The 15,246-nt window shown below is 49.2% G+C and overlaps 6 non-coding genes and 4 pseudogenes across 6 annotated transcripts; all 10 read left to right on the top strand.

The window, feature by feature from the left end:
* Window positions 1–3,757: 3,757 nt before the first annotated feature.
* LOC141178803 (U2 spliceosomal RNA) lies at window positions 3,758–3,948 on the top strand. The gene has a single exon (XR_012254878.1). It is a non-coding gene; the product is annotated as a U2 spliceosomal RNA (small nuclear RNA).
* Window positions 3,949–5,063: 1,115 nt separating this feature from the next.
* On the top strand, window positions 5,064–5,254 carry LOC141178802 (U2 spliceosomal RNA). The gene has a single exon (XR_012254877.1). It is a non-coding gene; the product is annotated as a U2 spliceosomal RNA (small nuclear RNA).
* Window positions 5,255–6,369: 1,115 nt separating this feature from the next.
* LOC141180093 (U2 spliceosomal RNA) lies at window positions 6,370–6,461 on the top strand (annotated as a pseudogene).
* Window positions 6,462–7,236: 775 nt separating this feature from the next.
* Window positions 7,237–7,437, top strand: LOC141179811 (U2 spliceosomal RNA; annotated as a pseudogene).
* Window positions 7,438–8,552: 1,115 nt separating this feature from the next.
* LOC141178801 (U2 spliceosomal RNA) lies at window positions 8,553–8,743 on the top strand. Its single transcript, XR_012254876.1, has one exon. It is a non-coding gene; the product is annotated as a U2 spliceosomal RNA (small nuclear RNA).
* Window positions 8,744–9,858: 1,115 nt separating this feature from the next.
* On the top strand, window positions 9,859–10,049 carry LOC141180545 (U2 spliceosomal RNA). The gene has a single exon (XR_012256280.1). It is a non-coding gene; the product is annotated as a U2 spliceosomal RNA (small nuclear RNA).
* A 1,118-nt stretch (window positions 10,050–11,167) lies between these two features.
* On the top strand, window positions 11,168–11,259 carry LOC141180047 (U2 spliceosomal RNA; annotated as a pseudogene).
* Window positions 11,260–12,035: 776 nt separating this feature from the next.
* Window positions 12,036–12,258, top strand: LOC141179973 (U2 spliceosomal RNA; annotated as a pseudogene).
* A 1,115-nt stretch (window positions 12,259–13,373) lies between these two features.
* LOC141179473 (U2 spliceosomal RNA) lies at window positions 13,374–13,564 on the top strand. The gene has a single exon (XR_012255485.1). It is a non-coding gene; the product is annotated as a U2 spliceosomal RNA (small nuclear RNA).
* A 1,118-nt stretch (window positions 13,565–14,682) lies between these two features.
* LOC141180544 (U2 spliceosomal RNA) lies at window positions 14,683–14,873 on the top strand. The gene has a single exon (XR_012256279.1). It is a non-coding gene; the product is annotated as a U2 spliceosomal RNA (small nuclear RNA).
* The last annotated feature ends 373 nt before the right edge of the window (window positions 14,874–15,246 follow it).

Raw genomic sequence — 15,246 nt, 5'->3', positions numbered from 1 at the left:
CCGCACTCAACGGCGTCTTCCTCCTGCTCTTTGCTTACAGCTGGTTGTTACTTCAGACCCGTCCGGGTCCTCTTGCTCCTCCTCCTCGCACCGCAACTCCTCCTCCGTCAGGCGGTGTACGTGGAGGGCGTAAGGTCCTTTGGCACACTTGTGCCGGGTGAAGGTGACCTCGTCTCCGATGTAGAGGTCACGACCTCTGTGCCCCTCCGGCAGATGGGACTCCACGTCTCTGCGCGTGACAAAGACGTCGCCGGGGGTGTTGTTGTCTCTGATGAAGCCCCACCCGTGCTGCTGGTTAAACTTGATTACAGTCCCGGTGGTACGGGGACTGTGCGCTGCACGGGGGTCCCTCCTGGTCCGGCTCTTTTGCTCGGCGCTCCTTATTTGGGCCTGTTGTTCCCGGACCCGCCTCTCTCTCCGCTCCCTCGCAAACTCCTCGAGCTGTTGGCGGCAGCACTCCGCAAGCTCTGCTGCAGCTGCCCTAGTTTCCTGAGTGAACCCCATTAGATCTTCTCCGGTGGGGTCCCACTCAAACTGTGCTTCCGCTAGCGGGGGCGAGATCCTTATTACGGGCTTCGGAGCCGGAATCAGGGGTGCACACATGGCCCCAACCCTCCTCTGGTGCTCCAGTTCGTAATACTTCTGGGGCCAGATGAAAGGCTGCCCGTCCGGCCACGTGTGCTGGGCAAACAAGTCCTCTCCCAGACGCGGCACCCTTGGTTTTACGGGTGCGGGCGCGGTGGTGGTGGCGCCCGGGTTGCCCAGGCCTTGCGGCCAGGCCTGGGGCACCTGGAAGGTGAAGGGCACCGTTAATACGGCGGCGCCCTGGGCTACCTGGCCTTGCGACCAGGCCGGAGGCTCCGCAGAGGTAGGGGGCTCTGTTGGTGTTGCGGCGCCCGGGAATTCTAGGCCCTGCGACCAGGCTGGTGGTACTTCCTGCTTGGTCACGCTCGGGGTCGAGGCGTGTGACGTCACAGGGGTCGCGGCGGCGGCTTCCGGTTGGGGCCTAGTCTGCGTCGGTGACATGGCGTTTTCGGGCACAGCAGGGGGACTTTCGGGCTCTGCGACGGGGAGCTGGGGCAGGTAAGCGGTGTCACGGCTTGGGGTATAGGCGTCCCCTTTACCTGCCTCCACTCGTTCGGCTCCCTCCTCGGCGCCGTCTCCGGCCTTGGGTCCTCCCGCGCCATCCTCAGAGGCGGTCTCCTTCCTCATCTCGGCTGGCGTGCTCCGGGTCTTGGTTTCAGCTTGCGTCTTGGTTTCAGCTTGCTGGGCCATCTCCCGGCTCCATTCCGCCAATATCTCGCGCTGTACCCGGGCCATCCTCCGTGCGAGGCCCTCCAGGGCAGTCTGCGCACACTCCCGGTCTCGGGGGAGCTGTGCAAGGACCTCCACTAGGCCTAGTGGGGTCGTGGTGTCCAGCAGGCTCCTGACCAACGGGTCGGTGCTGCTCTGCTCTTCTTCCAGCAGGCTCCTGGCCAGCGGGCCGGTGCTGCTCTGCTCTCTGGACATCTCCGGGTGAGCTTCTCTGCTACTCCTCTCCAGACTTCCTGCCTCCTGGTGCGCTCGCTCCAGACTGCTCCAGGCGGCACCCATCTTCGTTCTTTTCTTTCGTCTCCTCCCACTTCGAGGGCGGTCCCGGGGCAACTCGGTGACTGTCAGCTCCAGGGGTAGTTCTTTCACGCTGACAGACACCTCCAGCATCACAGTCTCTGTTGGTGGGGGCGGTTTCCACTTTTGGCGCCATTTTCTGTCCTGGCCCACGATGGGAGGTGGCCTCTTGCCCTCCTTTGGCACGCCCATAATGGCGTCCGCTGCTCTTCCAAGGCGGGAAATCTGCGGTTTTGGCGGGAAGCGTCGCCCAGTGGCGGGAAACTCTGCAGATGGCGGGAACAAGTTGGAAATGGCGGACAATCGGCGGGAAACGACTGGTGATGGAGTCCGATGGCGTGGACCCTCCGGAACCGGCGGGAGACTTCTTTCTGAGGTAAACTTGCACTTTTCTTCAGGCACGCAGTACCCGGGTGCTGCGGGCACGTAATCCTGCCGACTACGCCAAAGTTGACGCGCCCCCTGGGACATATTCCTATTTGAGGGGAATACCCGGCACCGGATCAGATGGGGGGTTGTAGTCTCCGAGCGGCTGTGACCCGGCCCGTGCCCAGGGCGTCAAGCTCAGTGTTATGTGGCAGTCCTACAGATGTTATTAAGAGTTCTTTTGTGTCGACTACGCCACCCGTTGTGATGCGGTCACTGTGGCCGCCGCTGCAGCAGGGTCCGCTGAGGCTGATGGTGGATGCGCAGCTTGGTGGGATAACCCCCAACGGGAGGGGTATAGCCTCAGAGGGGACAGGCGCAGAGGATGGGGTTTGTGGTGGTGTAGTGCAGACGGCAGTGAAGACAGAGTCGGGTTGTGCAGTTAAGGGTGTTTACTTACTGCAGATGTTGTACTGGTCACTCCAGCTGCTAGTGACCACCCGAGCCGTGCTGCGTCCACCAGGTCCTGGATCCAGCCAACCCCCAAACAAGTCCGGAGCGTGGCCCTGAGCTCTCTTTCTGTCCCGTTCTCTGGCCGTCCCCACCAGTAATCCACCTAGGTCCAGCTCCCTCGGGCCTTCTGTTGGGACACCCTTGGCCCTGGGTTCCCTGACCCTTCATGTGGTGTGCCTTCGGGGTGGATGTGATGGGTGACCGTGGCAGATGCTGCCCACGGTCTCCGGTCTCTGGCTGGGGAATGTTTTTACCCCCACCAGCTTGGGTTCCGGTACCCTGATGCCGACTCTTCACCCGGTGCTTTTAGTTGGGATCTCAGAGTCCTTCTCTTCTGTGCTCTGGGTCTCTCTCTTTTCTCCTCTCTCACTCTGGGTCTTTGTCTTTCTTCTCTCCTCTGCTCCTGACTTGTTCTCTGCAGCTGACTGACTCTCTGCATCTGATCCTCTGCATCTGACTTGTTCTCTGCAGCTGACTGACTCTCTGCATCTGATCCTCTGCATCTGACCCTGTTCTTAGTTGGTGCCCACCTTATATACACCCTCTATGTGTGAGCTCAGGTGACCAGCACCCAATGAGCTCCTAACTTTACCCAGGCTGCTCCCCCTATCTGCCCCTACACTACTTGGGATGTACCACCTCCCTCCCACTCCAGCCAGGAACAGACTCGGTCGTACCTGCACATTTCTAAGTGGGAGTACCGTCGGTCTGTTCCCCGGAAATGGGATGTGTGTAGTGCATGCAGCCTACCGAGCTCAGTTCCACTCTCCATCCTTGCCCGGGAGTGGAATATCACACCTCTGGGTTGAGGTGCAATACTCCTGTAGCAGCCGAATCCTCAGGGTGCTACACGTGTCATAATAGGCTCTGAGCCTTTATATACCTGTGCACAGCAGCAGCCACCTTCAGTCTGCTGCTGGACAGCCAGCAGCAGCAGCAGCAGCAGGAGAGGTATGTAATCAGGAGCCCTCCTGCTAAGGGTAGACAGCTGCTCGTTCCACCCCACCCCCCGCCTTAATTGGTTCTCCTCCCTTCCAACGGTGTTGAGGCGGGTGGGAACAGCAGGGGGTGAAGGTGCTGTGTTTAAAGAGGTGGAGTTATGCAGATCTAAAACGCGTGGATTGCAGCAGCAGCAAGCCGAAAAGTGCAGGCATGTAAGGGATCTAGAGGTTGACAACATGTCTTCTTAACGGGAGTCCAGGAGCTCATCTCCACAAATGGACTTTTCAGGATCCTTGGGTGGCTCCGTAGTTTGAAACCAATTCTGGTTATCGCTTCTCGGCCTTTTGGCTAAGATCAAGTGTAGTATCTGTTCTTATCAGTTTAATATCTGATACGTCCCCTATCTGGGGACCATATATTAAATGGATTTTTAGAACAGGGAGATGGAAAAAGAGCTTGCTCTGTCCACTCCACGCATTGACCTGGTATTGCAGTATCTCCAGGACCGGTGCACCCCTTCTTTAATGCAGTTTCTAAAATCAGAAAGAATTGAATTCAATGTTTTTTGTTCATTTTGCTTGTTTGTCGGATTTTGGGATGGACTCTTTGGCTTTGCTTTTCTTCTCCTCATTGGATTTTTCATGTTCAAAGTTGCAGAAGCCAGATTACAAGCTCATTTTGGTTCAACTTCAGCAACTGTGCATTGCATTGCCATGTAATGTGATGCAATGCTATCTTTCTAGCTCTCCCTTTTTACTTCCTTTTGGATAAACAGACATATTAGGCAAGCATTTTGGAGCTTTCACCTAAATAACTACAGGTGGTGAGATAAGCTGCACAATATAATTGACCTTTCAGTATATTGTTGCACACACACCATCTATTTAGCAAATGCCCTTGTTATCAACAGCAGCCTTTTAAACTCACCTGAGCTAACAGGTATGTGCGCTGGTTACTCTGCTGCGCTTAAAATTTCTTTTTTGGTTTGCTACAATGCCTTTTCTGAAACGTTGTCTCCTTCTGCTGGAACACTGACTTCTTTCATTTAATGCCTGCAGACTATAAAAGAGAACCCAACCCAAAAAGTTTGGTTGATTAGTCTGTGGCATTCTGTTAAACTGTTGCTTATGGCGGTCTCTGTGAGCTTCTCAGCGACATTCAGCCAGCCAGGTATCCTGCCTGCAGTAGATGGAATGTGGCAATGGAACGCTGGCTGCGCGTGTCATAATAGGCTCTGAGCCTTTATATACCTGTGCACAGCAGCAGCCACCTTCAGTCTGCTGCTGGACAGCCAGCAGCAGCAGCAGCAGGAGAGGTATGTAATCAGGAGCCCTCCTGCTAAGGGTAGACAGCTGCTCGTTCCACCCCACCCCCCGCCTTAATTGGTTCTCCTCCCTTCCAACGGTGTTGAGGCGGGTGGGAACAGCAGGGGGTGAAGGTGCTGTGTTTAAAGAGGTGGAGTTATGCAGATCTAAAACGCGTGGATTGCAGCAGCAGCAAGCCGAAAAGTGCAGGCATGTAAGGGATCTAGAGGTTGACAACATGTCTTCTTAACGGGAGTCCAGGAGCTCATCTCCACAAATGGACTTTTCAGGATCCTTGGGTGGCTCCGTAGTTTGAAACCAATTCTGGTTATCGCTTCTCGGCCTTTTGGCTAAGATCAAGTGTAGTATCTGTTCTTATCAGTTTAATATCTGATACGTCCCCTATCTGGGGACCATATATTAAATGGATTTTTAGAACAGGGAGATGGAAAAAGAGCTTGCTCTGTCCACTCCACGCATTGACCTGGTATTGCAGTATCTCCAGGACCGGTGCACCCCTTCTTTAATGCAGTTTCTAAAATCAGAAAGAATTGAATTCAATGTTTTTTGTTCATTTTGCTTGTTTGTCGGATTTTGGGATGGACTCTTTGGCTTTGCTTTTCTTCTCCTCATTGGATTTTTCATGTTCAAAGTTGCAGAAGCCAGATTACAAGCTCATTTTGGTTCAACTTCAGCAACTGTGCATTGCATTGCCATGTAATGTGATGCAATGCTATCTTTCTAGCTCTCCCTTTTTACTTCCTTTTGGATAAACAGACATATTAGGCAAGCATTTTGGAGCTTTCACCTAAATAACTACAGGTGGTGAGATAAGCTGCACAATATAATTGACCTTTCAGTATATTGTTGCACACACACCATCTATTTAGCAAATGCCCTTGTTATCAACAGCAGCCTTTTAAACTCACCTGAGCTAACAGGTATGTGCGCTGGTTACTCTGCTGCGCTTAAAATTTCTTTTTTGGTTTGCTACAATGCCTTTTCTGAAACGTTGTCTCCTTCTGCTGGAACACTGACTTCTTTCATTTAATGCCTGCAGACTATAAAAGAGAACCCAACCCAAAAAGTTTGGTTGATTAGTCTGTGGCATTCTGTTAAACTGTTGCTTATGGCGGTCTCTGTGAGCTTCTCAGCGACATTCAGCCAGCCAGGTATCCTGCCTGCAGTAGATGGAATGTGGCAATGGAACGCTGGCTGCGCGTGTCATAATAGGCTCTGAGCCTTTATATACCTGTGCACAGCAGCAGCCACCTTCAGTCTGCTGCTGGACAGCCAGCAGCAGCAGCAGCAGGAGAGGTATGTAATCAGGAGCCCTCCTGCTAAGGGTAGACAGCTGCTCGTTCCACCCCACCCCCCGCCTTAATTGGTTCTCCTCCCTTCCAACGGTGTTGAGGCGGGTGGGAACAGCAGGGGGTGAAGGTGCTGTGTTTAAAGAGGTGGAGTTATGCAGATCTAAAACGCGTGGATTGCAGCAGCAGCAAGCCGAAAAGTGCAGGCATGTAAGGGATCTAGAGGTTGACAACATGTCTTCTTAACGGGAGTCCAGGAGCTCATCTCCACAAATGGACTTTTCAGGATCCTTGGGTGGCTCCGTAGTTTGAAACCAATTCTGGTTATCGCTTCTCGGCCTTTTGGCTAAGATCAAGTGTAGTATCTTTCGAAAAGGCGGTTTTGGATGTTGGCCGCCCTAGTAGATTGATACATTATGCACACTGGGGTTTAGGCGCTTGTTAGTACGCCAGGTGGCTAATATAGTCATCTGGTGGAAAGCATGGCCCCCCAGGATCGACGCCATTGGGCCGGGGAAGATCGAAAGCCCGAAGTGTGAAGTGCCCCAGGAGTGGTGACCCTGGGGTGCCTTAACTCACTGGGATTGGGAACCCCACTTGAGTTTATGGCACATTTGCACAAGCACTTCAAATTTTCTTTCTTCGCACACACCCTTATTCCGGGCCTTCTGGCCTTAGGATGGGGAATTTTTCAATTCCCGGTCGAAGGTCCGGGCAGTATTATACTGTGAAACCTTCACTATTTATTTAATTTCTTTGTCACTGTGTGTCCACTTATTCACGTGTGTCACGTCCTACTAGGATTTTGTCGGGATGCGGTTCCCTTACGGGTTCCTCTCTTGGCAGGTCTAGGGGGGGAGTGTGTGGCCATCAGGTTCCGCTCCCCCCTGAACCCCCCTGGCTCTCCTCTTTCGGGAGGAGAGCGTTGTTGGCTCCCCTCTTCCGGGAGGGGAGCACAGTCTTTGGCTCCCAGTGCCTTGCTCGGGTGAGAACTCAGGCAGGTGCTGGGGGTAAGATTGGGTCGCCTCTGGCTTCGGCTGGAGGTGGCTTTTTGTCCCTGTTCCTCGCTGTGGCCTTTTGGCTCGGAGGGACGGGGAATGGTTTGGGGGACCCTTCTCCTTTTGGAGAGAGTTTCAAGAAGACCAGCATCCTAGTGCACTTTTTTTGTGGCACTTGTCACTTTTTTAAGCGCACTCGGTTTTTGTACACGAATTCGGGCTTTCAATAAAAAAAAAAAAAAATCTGTTCTTATCAGTTTAATATCTGATACGTCCCCTATCTGGGGACCATATATTAAATGGATTTTTAGAACAGGGAGATGGAAAAAGAGCTTGCTCTGTCCACTCCACGCATTGACCTGGTATTGCAGTATCTCCAGGACCGGTGCACCCCTTCTTTAATGCAGTTTCTAAAATCAGAAAGAATTGAATTCAATGTTTTTTGTTCATTTTGCTTGTTTGTCGGATTTTGGGATGGACTCTTTGGCTTTGCTTTTCTTCTCCTCATTGGATTTTTCATGTTCAAAGTTGCAGAAGCCAGATTACAAGCTCATTTTGGTTCAACTTCAGCAACTGTGCATTGCATTGCCATGTAATGTGATGCAATGCTATCTTTCTAGCTCTCCCTTTTTACTTCCTTTTGGATAAACAGACATATTAGGCAAGCATTTTGGAGCTTTCACCTAAATAACTACAGGTGGTGAGATAAGCTGCACAATATAATTGACCTTTCAGTATATTGTTGCACACACACCATCTATTTAGCAAATGCCCTTGTTATCAACAGCAGCCTTTTAAACTCACCTGAGCTAACAGGTATGTGCGCTGGTTACTCTGCTGCGCTTAAAATTTCTTTTTTGGTTTGCTACAATGCCTTTTCTGAAACGTTGTCTCCTTCTGCTGGAACACTGACTTCTTTCATTTAATGCCTGCAGACTATAAAAGAGAACCCAACCCAAAAAGTTTGGTTGATTAGTCTGTGGCATTCTGTTAAACTGTTGCTTATGGCGGTCTCTGTGAGCTTCTCAGCGACATTCAGCCAGTCAGGTATCCTGCCTGCAGTAGATGGAATGTGGCAATGGAACGCTGGCTGCGCGTGTCATAATAGGCTCTGAGCCTTTATATACCTGTGCACAGCAGCAGCCACCTTCAGTCTGCTGCTGGACAGCCAGCAGCAGCAGCAGCAGGAGAGGTATGTAATCAGGAGCCCTCCTGCTAAGGGTAGACAGCTGCTCGTTCCACCCCACCCCCCGCCTTAATTGGTTCTCCTCCCTTCCAACGGTGTTGAGGCGGGTGGGAACAGCAGGGGGTGAAGGTGCTGTGTTTAAAGAGGTGGAGTTATGCAGATCTAAAACGCGTGGATTGCAGCAGCAGCAAGCCGAAAAGTGCAGGCATGTAAGGGATCTAGAGGTTGACAACATGTCTTCTTAACGGGAGTCCAGGAGCTCATCTCCACAAATGGACTTTTCAGGATCCTTGGGTGGCTCCGTAGTTTGAAACCAATTCTGGTTATCGCTTCTCGGCCTTTTGGCTAAGATCAAGTGTAGTATCTGTTCTTATCAGTTTAATATCTGATACGTCCCCTATCTGGGGACCATATATTAAATGGATTTTTAGAACAGGGAGATGGAAAAAGAGCTTGCTCTGTCCACTCCACGCATTGACCTGGTATTGCAGTATCTCCAGGACCGGTGCACCCCTTCTTTAATGCAGTTTCTAAAATCAGAAAGAATTGAATTCAATGTTTTTTGTTCATTTTGCTTGTTTGTCGGATTTTGGGATGGACTCTTTGGCTTTGCTTTTCTTCTCCTCATTGGATTTTTCATGTTCAAAGTTGCAGAAGCCAGATTACAAGCTCATTTTGGTTCAACTTCAGCAACTGTGCATTGCATTGCCATGTAATGTGATGCAATGCTATCTTTCTAGCTCTCCCTTTTTACTTCCTTTTGGATAAACAGACATATTAGGCAAGCATTTTGGAGCTTTCACCTAAATAACTACAGGTGGTGAGATAAGCTGCACAATATAATTGACCTTTCAGTATATTGTTGCACACACACCATCTATTTAGCAAATGCCCTTGTTATCAACAGCAGCCTTTTAAACTCACCTGAGCTAACAGGTATGTGCGCTGGTTACTCTGCTGCACTTAAAATTTCTTTTTTGGTTTGCTACAATGCCTTTTCTGAAACGTTGTCTCCTTCTGCTGGAACACTGACTTCTTTCATTTAATGCCTGCAGACTATAAAAGAGAACCCAACCCAAAAAGTTTGGTTGATTAGTCTGTGGCATTCTGTTAAACTGTTGCTTATGGCGGTCTCTGTGAGCTTCTCAGCGACATTCAGCCAGCCAGGTATCCTGCCTGCAGTAGATGGAATGTGGCAATGGAACGCTGGCTGCGCGTGTCATAATAGGCTCTGAGCCTTTATATACCTGTGCACAGCAGCAGCCACCTTCAGTCTGCTGCTGGACAGCCAGCAGCAGCAGCAGCAGGAGAGGTATGTAATCAGGAGCCCTCCTGCTAAGGGTAGACAGCTGCTCGTTCCACCCCACCCCCCGCCTTAATTGGTTCTCCTCCCTTCCAACGGTGTTGAGGCGGGTGGGAACAGCAGGGGGTGAAGGTGCTGTGTTTAAAGAGGTGGAGTTATGCAGATCTAAAACGCGTGGATTGCAGCAGCAGCAAGCCGAAAAGTGCAGGCATGTAAGGGATCTAGAGGTTGACAACATGTCTTCTTAACGGGAGTCCAGGAGCTCATCTCCACAAATGGACTTTTCAGGATCCTTGGGTGGCTCCGTAGTTTGAAACCAATTCTGGTTATCGCTTCTCGGCCTTTTGGCTAAGATCAAGTGTAGTATCTGTTCTTATCAGTTTAATATCTGATACGTCCCCTATCTGGGGACCATATATTAAATGGATTTTTAGAACAGGGAGATGGAAAAAGAGCTTGCTCTGTCCACTCCACGCATTGACCTGGTATTGCAGTATCTCCAGGACCGGTGCACCCCTTCTTTAATGCAGTTTCTAAAATCAGAAAGAATTGAATTCAATGTTTTTTGTTCATTTTGCTTGTTTGTCGGATTTTGGGATGGACTCTTTGGCTTTGCTTTTCTTCTCCTCATTGGATTTTTCATGTTCAAAGTTGCAGAAGCCAGATTACAAGCTCATTTTGGTTCAACTTCAGCAACTGTGCATTGCATTGCCATGTAATGTGATGCAATGCTATCTTTCTAGCTCTCCCTTTTTACTTCCTTTTGGATAAACAGACATATTAGGCAAGCATTTTGGAGCTTTCACCTAAATAACTACAGGTGGTGAGATAAGCTGCACAATATAATTGACCTTTCAGTATATTGTTGCACACACACCATCTATTTAGCAAATGCCCTTGTTATCAACAGCAGCCTTTTAAACTCACCTGAGCTAACAGGTATGTGCGCTGGTTACTCTGCTGCGCTTAAAATTTCTTTTTTGGTTTGCTACAATGCCTTTTCTGAAACGTTGTCTCCTTCTGCTGGAACACTGACTTCTTTCATTTAATGCCTGCAGACTATAAAAGAGAACCCAACCCAAAAAGTTTGGTTGATTAGTCTGTGGCATTCTGTTAAACTGTTGCTTATGGCGGTCTCTGTGAGCTTCTCAGCGACATTCAGCCAGCCAGGTATCCTGCCTGCAGTAGATGGAATGTGGCAATGGAACGCTGGCTGCGCGTGTCATAATAGGCTCTGAGCCTTTATATACCTGTGCACAGCAGCAGCCACCTTCAGTCTGCTGCTGGACAGCCAGCAGCAGCAGCAGCAGCAGGAGAGGTATGTAATCAGGAGCCCTCCTGCTAAGGGTAGACAGCTGCTCGTTCCACCCCACCCCCCGCCTTAATTGGTTCTCCTCCCTTCCAACGGTGTTGAGGCGGGTGGGAACAGCAGGGGGTGAAGGTGCTGTGTTTAAAGAGGTGGAGTTATGCAGATCTAAAACGCGTGGATTGCAGCAGCAGCAAGCCGAAAAGTGCAGGCATGTAAGGGATCTAGAGGTTGACAACATGTCTTCTTAACGGGAGTCCAGGAGCTCATCTCCACAAATGGACTTTTCAGGATCCTTGGGTGGCTCCGTAGTTTGAAACCAATTCTGGTTATCGCTTCTCGGCCTTTTGGCTAAGATCAAGTGTAGTATCTTTTGAAAAGGCGGTTTTGGATGTTGGCCGCCCTAGTAGATTGATACATTATGCACACTGGGGTTTAGGCGCTTGTTAGTACGCCAGGTGGCTAATATAGTCATCTGGTGGAAAGCATGGCCCCCCAGGATCGACGCCATTGGGCCGGGGAAGATCGAAAGCCCGAAGTGTGAAGTGCCCCAGGAGTGGTGACCCTGGGGTGCCTTAACTCACTGGGATTGGGAACCCCACTTGAGTTTATGGCACATTTGCACAAGCACTTCAAATTTTCTTTCTTCGCACACACCCTTATTCCGGGCCTTCTGGCCTTAGGATGGGGAATTTTTCAATTCCCGGTCGAAGGTCCGGGCAGTATTATACTGTGAAACCTTCACTATTTATTTAATTTCTTTGTCACTGTGTGTCCACTTATTCACGTGTGTCACGTCCTACTAGGATTTTGTCGGGATGCGGTTCCCTTACGGGTTCCTCTCTTGGCAGGTCTAGGGGGGGAGTGTGTGGCCATCAGGTTCCGCTCCCCCCTGAACCCCTCTGGCTCTCCTCTTTCGGGAGGAGAGCGTTGTTGGCTCCCCTCTTCCGGGAGGGGAGCACAGTCTTTGGCTCCCAGTGCCTTGCTCGGGTGAGAACTCGGGCAGGTGCTGGGGGTAAGATTGGGTCGCCTCTGGCTTCGGCTGGAGGTGGCTTTTTGTCCCTGTTCCTCGCTGTGGCCTTTTGGCTCGGAGGGACGGGGAATGGTTTGGGGGACCCTTCTCCTTTTGGAGAGGGTTTCAAGAAGACCAGCATCCTAGTGCACTTTTTTTGTGGCACTTGTCACTTTTTTAAGCGCACTCGGGTTTTGTACACGAATTCGGGCTAAAAAAAAAAAAAAAAAAAAAAAAAAAAAAAAAAAAAAAAAAAGTCTGTTCTTATCAGTTTAATATCTGATACGTCCCCTATCTGGGGACCATATATTAAATGGATTTTTAGAACAGGGAGATGGAAAAAGAGCTTGCTCTGTCCACTCCACGCATTGACCTGGTATTGCAGTATCTCCAGGACCGGTGCACCCCTTCTTTAATGCAGTTTCTAAAATCAGAAAGAATTGAATTCAATGTTTTTTGTTCATTTTGCTTGTTTGTCGGATTTTGGGATGGACTCTTTGGCTTTGCTTTTCTTCTCCTCATTGGATTTTTCATGTTCAAAGTTGCAGAAGCCAGATTACAAGCTCATTTTGGTTCAACTTCAGCAACTGTGCATTGCATTGCCATGTAATGTGATGCAATGCTATCTTTCTAGCTCTCCCTTTTTACTTCCTTTTGGATAAACAGACATATTAGGCAAGCATTTTGGAGCTTTCACCTAAATAACTACAGGTGGTGAGATAAGCTGCACAATATAATTGACCTTTCAGTATATTGTTGCACACACACCATCTATTTAGCAAATGCCCTTGTTATCAACAGCAGCCTTTTAAACTCACCTGAGCTAACAGGTATGTGCGCTGGTTACTCTGCTGCGCTTAAAATTTCTTTTTTGGTTTGCTACAATGCCTTTTCTGAAACGTTGTCTCCTTCTGCTGGAACACTGACTTCTTTCATTTAATGCCTGCAGACTATAAAAGAGAACCCAACCCAAAAAGTTTGGTTGATTAGTCTGTGGCATTCTGTTAAACTGTTGCTTATGGCGGTCTCTGTGAGCTTCTCAGCGACATTCAGCCAGCCAGGTATCCTGCCTGCAGTAGATGGAATGTGGCAATGGAACGCTGGCTGCGCGTGTCATAATAGGCTCTGAGCCTTTATATACCTGTGCACAGCAGCAGCCACCTTCAGTCTGCTGCTGGACAGCCAGCAGCAGCAGCAGCAGGAGAGGTATGTAATCAGGAGCCCTCCTGCTAAGGGTAGACAGCTGCTCGTTCCACCCCACCCCCCGCCTTAATTGGTTCTCCTCCCTTCCAACGGTGTTGAGGCGGGTGGGAACAGCAGGGGGTGAAGGTGCTGTGTTTAAAGAGGTGGAGTTATGCAGATCTAAAACGCGTGGATTGCAGCAGCAGCAAGCCGAAAAGTGCAGGCATGTAAGGGATCTAGAGGTTGACAACATGTCTTCTTAACGGGAGTCCAGGAGCTCATCTCCACAAATGGACTTTTCAGGATCCTTGGGTGGCTCCGTAGTTTGAAACCAATTCTGGTTATCGCTTCTCGGCCTTTTGGCTAAGATCAAGTGTAGTATCTGTTCTTATCAGTTTAATATCTGATACGTCCCCTATCTGGGGACCATATATGAAATGGATTTTTAGAACAGGGAGATGGAAAAAGAGCTTGCTCTGTCCACTCCACGCATTGACCTGGTATTGCAGTATCTCCAGGACCGGTGCACCCCTTCTTTAATGCAGTTTCTAAAATCAGAAAGAATTGAATTCAATGTTTTTTGTTCATTTTGCTTGTTTGTCGGATTTTGGGATGGACTCTTTGGCTTTGCTTTTCTTCTCCTCATTGGATTTTTCATGTTCAAAGTTGCAGAAGCCAGATTACAAGCTCATTTTGGTTCAACTTCAGCAACTGTGCATTGCATTGCCATGTAATGTGATGCAATGCTATCTTTCTAGCTCTCCCTTTTTACTTCCTTTTGGATAAACAGACATATTAGGCAAGCATTTTGGAGCTTTCACCTAAATAACTACAGGTGGTGAGATAAGCTGCACAATATAATTAACCTTTCAGTATATTGTTGCACACACACCATCTATTTAGCAAATGCCCTTGTTATCAACAGCAGCCTTTTAAACTCACCTGAGCTAACAGGTATGTGCGCTGGTTACTCTGCTGCGCTTAAAATTTCTTTTTTGGTTTGCTACAATGCCTTTTCTGAAACGTTGTCTCCTTCTGCTGGAACACTGACTTCTTTCATTTAATGCCTGCAGACTATAAAAGAGAACCCAACCCAAAAAGTTTGGTTGATTAGTCTGTGGCATTCTGTTAAACTGTTGCTTATGGCGGTCTCTGTGAGCTTCTCAGCGACATTCAGCCAGCCAGGTATCCTGCCTGCAGTAGATGGAATGTGGCAATGGAACGCTGGCTGCGCTTGTCATAATAGGCTCTGAGCCTTTATATACCTGTGCACAGCAGCAGCCACCTTCAGTCTGCTGCTGGACAGCCAGCAGCAGCAGCAGCAGCAGGAGAGGTATGTAATCAGGAGCCCTCCTGCTAAGGGTAGACAGCTGCTCGTTCCACCCCACCCCCCGCCTTAATTGGTTCTCCTCCCTTCCAACGGTGTTGAGGCGGGTGGGAACAGCAGGGGGTGAAGGTGCTGTGTTTAAAGAGGTGGAGTTATGCAGATCTAAAACGCGTGGATTGCAGCAGCAGCAAGCCGAAAAGTGCAGGCATGTAAGGGATCTAGAGGTTGACAACATGTCTTCTTAACGGGAGTCCAGGAGCTCATCTCCACAAATGGACTTTTCAGGATCCTTGGGTGGCTCCGTAGTTTGAAACCAATTCTGGTTATCGCTTCTCGGCCTTTTGGCTAAGATCAAGTGTAGTATCTGTTCTTATCAGTTTAATATCTGATACGTCCCCTATCTGGGGACCATATATTAAATGGATTTTTAGAACAGGGAGATGGAAAAAGAGCTTGCTCTGTCCACTCCACGCATTGACCTGGTATTGCAGTATCTCCAGGACCGGTGCACCCCTTCTTTAATGCAGTTTCTAAAATCAGAAAGAATTGAATTCAATGTTTTTTGTTCATTTTGCTTGTTTGTCGGATTTTGGGATGGACTCTTTGGCTTTGCTTTTCTTCTCCTCATTGGATTTTTCATGTTCAAAGTTGCAGAAGCCAGATTACAAGCTCATTTTGGTTCAACTTCAGCAACTGTGCATTGCATTGCCATGTAATGTGATGCAATGCTATCTTTCTAGCTCTCCCTTTTTACTTCCTTTTGGATAAACAGACATATTAGGCAAGCATTTTGGAGCTTTCACCTAAATAACTACAGGTGGTGAGATAAGCTGCACAATATAATTGACCTTTCAGTATATTGTTGCACACACACCATCTATTTAGCAAA

Source organism: Phyllobates terribilis, unplaced genomic scaffold, assembly GCF_046119375.1.
Source record: "Phyllobates terribilis strain yellow unplaced genomic scaffold, ASM4611937v1 Scaffold_30__1_contigs__length_15301838, whole genome shotgun sequence".
In the NCBI taxonomy this organism is placed as follows: domain Eukaryota; kingdom Metazoa; phylum Chordata; class Amphibia; order Anura; family Dendrobatidae; genus Phyllobates; species Phyllobates terribilis.
Note: the sequence above shows the minus strand (reverse complement) of the source record. Positions and strands in the feature narration are given on the sequence as shown.